Below are 7927 nucleotides of genomic sequence, written 5' to 3' on the forward strand. Positions count from 1 at the left end.
AGTGACCACCTGGTGTACAGCTGAGACATGGCTTTGAATTTTTGCCATGCTGTGTGAGCTCAGGCAAGCTGCTTCACCTCTCTGAGCTTCAGTCTTTTATCTATAAAATGGGAATGATAATATCTTAATTAATGAAACAGCAATTCCAGTGTTAGGTATTTCCTCAGGAGAAATGAAAACATGTCCACACAAATAATTGTACATGTATGTTTCTACATGCTTTATTCATGAGAGTCATAAACAACCTAAATATTCACCAACTGGTTAGCAAAGAAAGGAACAAACCACTGATGACATGAACGAATTTCAGAAGCATCGTGCTCAGTGAAAGAAGCCAGACAAAAATTACATCTTACATAAATTTCATTTATTCGAAATTCTAGTAAAGGCAAAACGTATAGCCAGGGGCCAAGAGGGAAGGATGGTCTGCAAAGAGGCAGGAACTTCCTGGGGTGATGGGAATACTCCGTGTCATGAACATGGTGACCTGGGCAGGACAACTGTGCAGATAGCAGGCCCAGCCAGGGAGCAAGCTGGCAAGGCGTTCTGCAGCTAAGGTGAGTACCAGGTAACGCAAGGTGGAATAAGAAAAGTGCCCTTTGGAGGAGTCACTTATGAGGGGAAAGGGGAGCAGGGCAGCAGGCCCCGTCTGCTGCTGGTAACCGGGCGCACTCCCGCCAGTCGCAGGAGCTGGCTCCGCCCACCCCTTCTGATCCAGTGTCCGGCAGTCATGCCCGCTCCACCGCCCTCGCCTAGCCCCCGCGGGTGGTAAAAGTCCAGTCCAGCAGCGCGCCCCTGCCTCCTTCCACACCCCGGCCTGCCCTGCGCAGCTATGCCCTGGTCCATCCTGGACCGTCCTCGTGAAGGCAGTGCCCTGGCACGCAGGGCTGGGAGCTCTTAGCTGAGGATCGAGCTGACTGCACCAGGAGACGCTGGGAGGAAGGCCGAGGGGCGCAGAGGAGAGGCAAGGAAAAGACAGCAGCCCAAGAATCGGGCCTCCCTGTAACGGCAGGAGTCGCATCTATTTATATATGTTATGTCTTATTGCTTGGCAACCAGCTCTCGGCCGGGGCGTGGGCAGGGAGGAGGGGGTCTCCTGGTGCAGCCGGTTGGCGTGACTCATCCGCCACGCACTCTGGCCTCCGGACCTAGGTTAACAGACTCCTGGGTTTCAGGCTGGGCCCAGGCGGCCAGGCCCTCCCTGCTGAGGAATCTGGGTTGGGACAGTGCCAGCTCCCTGCTTCTCACCTGGCCCCAGAAGGGGTAGCGGGAGGAGTGTGGGTTCATAGAGGCAGGTGGACCACGTCTTGGCTCCTGGCTCTGCCACCTGTCCACTGTGTAGCCCTGGGCGAGTCACAGCCTCTGACATCAGCCTGCTTATACTGTAAAAGGAGGGTGTGAGATCATGTTGGAGGAGACTGTACAGTGAAATCTAAATGCATTTTAACTCTTCACACACCCTCTCCCATGCATTTGACCGTGAGGAAACTGCAGCCCAGGGCAAAGTTGACTGACTTCCCAAAGTCAACTAATTTGTACTCGGAAGAGGCAGGATTTGAACCAGGGCCTCTGTGGTTTAGAGCCCTATGTATCTTATCACTGTAACGCCTACCTCATGCCCTCAAAATGCCTACCCATCCGAGTGGTGCAGAACCTGTAGGTTCCTGGGCTCACCCGATGGGATTCTCTAGAGTCAGCCCCTCCAAGGATGGGGAAGTACAGTATTCTCTCTGGTGTCAGGGTTGTGTGTCTCGGTCAGAAAAGCCCTGCCCTGGATGGTCTCAGGAATGAGGTACAGCTGTCTGCCCACCTCAGCCTGCCTTCCCTTGCCCTCAGCCATTCACTGGAGACGCTAACCCCGTTATATACCTGAGTCACCTAACAGGGTGTCTTCCAAGCACTGCAGTGTCCGATTTTGACTACCAGCTTTCTTATGGCTACAGAAATCCCTTGTTTGAGTCAATGTGGTGGATCCAGATCTGGCCATGTCACTCCTCCACTCACAGCATTTCAATGGCCTTCCTTGCTCATAGGGCTAAATTTAAACTCCAGTATATGGCAAGCACACAAGGCCTCCATCATGGCCTCTGCATCTCCAGCCCTCCTTGTCGTTGTCATCAGCCACTCTTCTCCAGCCCCCAAATTCTCAAGAGCTCCTTGGACCTTCCCATCCTGCAGGCCTCCATACCAAGCTCTCTTAAGACCCTCCTGGCCTTACCAGGCTGGCATGAGCCTTCCTTCCCCAACAGTGGCAGAGGACTGTGCCAGGAGGTTCTCAGAGCTTGTTACAACTCAGGGAGGCAGGTCCCACCCCCGTTTTATGGGGAAGGAAACTGAAGCTCAGGAAGGTAACCTTCCAAAGGTCACATTCCCGCTTGCCTCAGCACCTCCCCTGCCCACCCTGTGCACATCTCCATGACTGCCAGGTCCTGCTCAGGTGGTGGCTGTTTGTATGTCTGTCTCTCTGGGAGACTGATGCCCCTTCCCCTTGCATGCCTGCTCTCCACCTACTACTAAGGACATTTGCTGAGTAAGTGGATGAATGAACAGATTATGGACAAAACATTTATTTTAAAGAGCTTAAGGCCTCCATAATAAGGAATTTGGGGCTTTTGAATAAGGGCAGGAAATCTCTGGTTTAAGACCCGCAGGCTAATTTCATCCAGCTCTTGACACTTAAATAAAAAGTCTACCCTTATTATTCAGACCCATTTCTCTCCAGAGCTATAAAAATGTAGCATTGTTCGACAGGCCCTTAGTAAATGCATCCTCAAGAGCTGCAGCCTTTGGGCACTCATTCCCCTTTTTAGGGCCTCAGTTTCCCATTTGCATAATAAGAGTATGGCAAACCAGCAGGAAATAACCTGCATAAAATAGACAATTGAATGTGTCGCACATAACAAGAGTGAATACTGTGCCATAAACTTGTGAATGTATGTCTGTATGGTAGGTCATGGTATAAAATAGACTTTTTCTTTGCTGTGGGTGGTGATCAGGAGAGTTTGAAAGCCCCAGCCTAAGATGGTCTCTGCAGCACCCCCTGGCCCTGAGCCTTAAGGATGTCATGATTGGGATCTGGAGTGCAGCTGGATCCCTGCACAAAGACCCACCGCACCAGTGAGTGTGGCGCAGTGAGAGCCCATGTTATTTGACAGTCCATCTGCATCTGCTCCACTGTTCTTCAGTTTGAGAAAAGGAAACACAATTGTACACATGGCCAAAAAAACAGAAAAGGAGACCTTTTCTGCTTTTATTATTATAGTTTTTTTTTTTTTTTTTTTTTTTTGAGACGGAGTCTCGCTCTGTCTCCCGGACTGGAGTGCAGTGGCCAGATCTCAGCTCACTGCAAGCTCCGCCTCCCGGGTTTACACCATTCTCCTGCCTCAGCCTCCTGAGTAGCTGGGATTACAGGCGCCCACCACCTCGCCCGGCTCGTTTTTGTATTTTTAGTAGAGATGGGGTTTCACCGTGTTAGCCAGGATGGTCTCGATCTCCTGACCTCGTGATCCGCCCGCCTCGGCCTCCCAAAGTGCTGGGATTACAGGCTTGAGCCACCGCGCCCGGCCTATAGTTTTTAAAGTATTAATAATAGATGCCCATGATTTTTAAAAAGTAAAAGTTTTTCCTCTCCCTCCCAACTGCAGCCTCCAGGTGTACACCCTAGAGGCAAGCTCTGCCAGTGCTGAATCCACAGGCCGTGCTCCCCACAGGGGCTCCCAGCCAAGGACTGAGTGGCCAAGCTGCCCTCCCTCTCAGAGTCTGTCTGTCCCTCTGCCCCTCGCCTGGGCCCTGCAGTCGGACCGCGCCTTCCCACACTGTCCCGCCTGTCAGCACAGTTCTGCATTTTCATTTGACCAAGTTAAATCTGACTGGTGCCCAGATCTCACTTTCTCAATACCATCCTCCAGCAAACAAGTCAGGGCTCTTAGAGAAACAATTGACTCCATGGCTGGGACAGGGACATTATCAGATGAGCCAGGAGCATCTTGTGCCAGGATGTAAGGAAGGGATCAAGGAACGATGGGGCGATGGGGCGTGTCCAAGGACATAGGAGCGCATAGGAGTCAACTAAGGAGATCCCAATGTCGGGTCCAGATCCCAGATCTGGTACAATTTGAGCAAAAATAATTGCAATGAATTATAACCCATAGAATAAGAGAAGCATCCAAGAGTTCATACAGATATAAAAATAATGGAATAAATACACATGGGGGAAAGAGTTCTTTTTCACAGTAGAATTCCAATTAATAAATATAGAAAGAGCGATGTACAGAGAAAATCACCATTTGCTAACAACTATGGTAATAACTGTTACAGCCAGGAATCATCAACCGATGCTAAAATTAGTAGGCAAAAATATGATGAGAAACAGGATATTTACATACTCATAAAGCATCTCCCCCACAGGATATTTATTAATTACAAAGGGAAAATAGCAACTTTCCAGTGGAGAAATTTCAGAGAGATGCCGCTTTAACCAAGTGATCAGAGCTACCATGACCAGTCATGAGATATATCATCACCCCTCCCCTGACAGAGGGTCCTGAGAGGCGCACAGCATCACTTCAATGGCATTTGTGCCAAAAATGCATATCCTCAGTCTAATACTGAGAAAACATCAGACAAATCCAACGCGAGAAATGTCCTATAAAATAGCAGGCCAGTGTCACAGTGACAAGAAAAGATGAGAGAACTGCCCCAAATGGGAGGAGACAAGTGCCATGTTGGATTCTGAATGAGATCCTGGACTGGAAACAAGACACCAGTGGGACCCAGGGGCAATGGCAGGGAGAGATGCAGGACCCAACTGGGACATCTGCTTTCAGGAATCCCCTTTCGTCCCCAGCGGCAATCCGAGATGCACCCCTCTGCCAACCACAGCAGTATGTGATTAGATGTAATGGAGGCTTCAGGATCAGAATGATCCAGCAACCTCGCTCTGTTTCTCTCTGATTTCTTTAACTACACCATCTTCTGGGGCTGTCTTTGTTATCAGGCTGCCTTCTTCCTGAGAGCCAAATGGTTCTAGAAGTTTCAGATCCCATGCCTGCTTGCGACTCTGGAGGAGACTGGGGGCTCTTGTGGCAGTGCTCTCCTTAAAGAACAGGAGCACGTTTCTTCCCCAGAAGTCTCCAAACTTACCCTCATATTCCACTGGGCTGAATTTGATTACAAGCCCATTCCTGAAGTAAACCTTGGGCCAGGAAATGCCACGCGCAGGTTGGCAAATACAATGAGATCACTCTCTGAAAAATCAGCTTCCACAACCCCCACTCAGGAGCTGCGGGCAAGGGGCTGAGCAAGGGCCAGCTTTCCCTGAAGCACGTGTGGACAGGCAGATACCTGAACAAAACTGGGGTGCTGTTAGGAAGGAAGGGGAGAATGGAAGCTGGGCAGGCAACAGCATCCACAACTCCAAGCAGTGTTCTCTTCTGTAATAATTGCCTTCCCTGGTGGAGTTTCCTGTGGACCCAGGACTGTGCCTGCAGCAGGCACGGACTTTCTGTTTTTCCTGACGGCTGTATTTCTTACTCCCAGTGAGCCAAAGGGCACTTTCTCCTTTGTACAGCAGGCTCTCAAGAGTTGATTTAGAACAAGCCAGATCAAATGCGGGGGTCCAGGCAATGTCAGGTTTCTCTGTCCTGGAGAGAAGGATTCACAGTGGCAACCACCAGCTAGGAGATTTTTTAGGTCCCATGTCCCAGAGGAGGTTCCTCCAGGGCCTTCCAAACCCAAATAGTCCCCAAGGCCGACTTAATTAACCACCTACACCCAACACATAAGCAATCTGATTTGTGCTGCTTTGTATTGTTCTCCAACTACATTAGAATCTTCTCCAGGCCAGAGTCCAAGTCCCATCTTAATGACTCTTGGTTTTTGGTATGTCTCTCCAAAAAGACCTTAAATGCTCTGGGGGATAGGGACTGAAGAGGTGTTGAGAGGTAACTGCATACCTCTCACTTCTCAGGAACTGCCAGTTCCCTGGGCAGAGCCAGGACCTGGGACAGACCTGCCTGCTGATGAGATGGCTCCAGATCATCTGCAGGCCAGATTTGGCGCTGTGGACAATGTCAGAGGGGACAGTCTACAGGACAGCAAACAGCTTTCAACAATTTTGACATGATCAATCGGTGAGACTACTCAGAAGACTGTGTTACAATTCTGAATTGGGGCCGGGCAAAGTGGCTCATGCCTGTAATCCCAGCACTTTGGGAGGCCAAGGCAGGTGGATTGCTTGAGCCTCGGAGTTCGAGACCAGCCTGGGCAACACGGAGAAACCCCATCTCCACTAAAAATAGAAAAATCAGCTGGGTATGGTGGTGTGCGCCACTCAGGAGGCTGAGGTGGGAGCAGCACCTGAGCCTGGGATTCAGAGGTTGCAGTGGCACTGCACACCAGCCTGGGCCACAGAGTGCCACTGCACACCAGCCTGGGCCACAGAGTGAGACCCTTCCTCAAAAAAAAAAAAAAAAAAGAAAGAAAGAAAGAAAAGAATTTGAATTGGATACTAGGCATAGTACCTGAGTGATAAAATAATCTGTATAACAAACCCCCATGATGCGAGTTTACTTATATAACAAACCTGCACATGCACCCTGAACCTAAAATAAAAGTTTACTGAAAAAAAGAAAGAAAGAAAAAGAAAAGAAAAAAAATTTTTCTTTTTGAGATGGAGTCTCGCTCTGTCACCCAGGCTGGAGTGCTGTGGCCGGATCTCAGCTCACTGCAAGCTCCGCCTCCCAGGTTCACGCCATTCTCCTGCCTCAGCCTCCCGGGTAGCTGGGATTACAGGCGCCGCCACCTCACCCGGCTAGTTTTTTGTATTTTTTAGTAGAGACGGGGTTTCACCGTGTTAGCCAGGATGGTCTCGATCTTCTGACCTCGTGATCCGCCCGTCTCGGCCTCCCAAAGTGCTGGGATTACAGGCTTGAGCCACCGCGCCCGGCCAAGAAAAAAAAATTTTCAAGACCTAGGATCAGAAATCAGCTCCTTGGCCAGGCATAGTGGCTCATGCTTGAGCAAGGCAGGAGGATTGCTTGAGCCCAGGAATTTGAGACCAGCCTGTGACTTCGTCTCAAAAAAAAAAAATTATAGATAAAATAAAGCATTCTGAGGCTTCATCCACTCCTCACTCCTCAGAGAAGTACTGAAGCTAGCTAGAGATTTCTGAAGGGTGTGGAATGGGGAGAACGGCAGCGTGACTTTGTGTCACATTTGTTTCTGACACCTTTTTGTAGGTTTGAAATGCTTTTAAATAAACATTTTTTAAGTAATGTATGTGACAAAAATTCAAACAGCAGCGAAGTAGAGTGAAAAGTCCTCCTCTCATCCCTAGTGCCCTCCCACCCCAGGTAATCCCAGTTACCAGGATTCAATGCACATCCAAACACAAACAACACAAACAAACACAAACCGTGGTGTGTTTCTTGCCCACGGAGGCTCTGTCTCGGGTCCATGGGAATCAGTGGGAGTTGTGGGTCCCAGCTCTTTGGGAGGCTGAGGCAGGAGGATCCCTTGAGCCCAGGAGTTTTTTGAGAGCAGCTTGAACAACATAGTGAGACCCCATCTCTACAAAAAAATTTAAAAATTAGCCATGTGTGGTGGTCCACGCCTGTAGTCCCAGCTACTTGGGAGGCTGAGGCAGGAGGATCACTTGTGCCCGGGACGTTGAGGTTGCAGTGAGCCGTGTTCGTGCCACTGCACTCCAGCTTGGGTGACAAAGCAAGACGCTGTCTCAAAAAAAGTAGTCATGGAAGCTGAGAGCAGGAAGCCTCTGGCCAGCAGGTGAGCAGGCCCTTTCCTGCTGCTGTGCATTGTATTTAAAAGAGAAAAGACAGGTATGCCTGATACCTTCAAAGGTGTTCTTCACACAGCAGGTTGCAACCTATTAATAGATCATAAAATCAGTTTATTGTTTCATCACTGT

The 7927-nt window shown here is 49.6% G+C and overlaps 1 long non-coding RNA gene across 1 annotated transcript; it reads right to left on the bottom strand.

Moving 5' to 3' along the window:
- Positions 1–396: 396 nt before the first annotated feature.
- LOC117095439 lies at positions 397–7550 on the bottom strand. Its single transcript, XR_004441985.1, has 3 exons — positions 7415–7550; positions 1249–1382; positions 397–1148 (listed from the first exon to the last, which is right to left on the bottom strand). It is a non-coding gene; the product is annotated as an uncharacterized LOC117095439 (long non-coding RNA).
- Between the last annotated feature and the right edge of the window lie 377 nt (positions 7551–7927).

The sequence above is a fragment of the Trachypithecus francoisi genome, unplaced genomic scaffold (assembly GCF_009764315.1).
Source record: "Trachypithecus francoisi isolate TF-2019V2 unplaced genomic scaffold, Tfra_2.0 Lachesis_group13, whole genome shotgun sequence".
Classification (NCBI taxonomy): Eukaryota; Metazoa; Chordata; class Mammalia; order Primates; family Cercopithecidae; genus Trachypithecus; species Trachypithecus francoisi.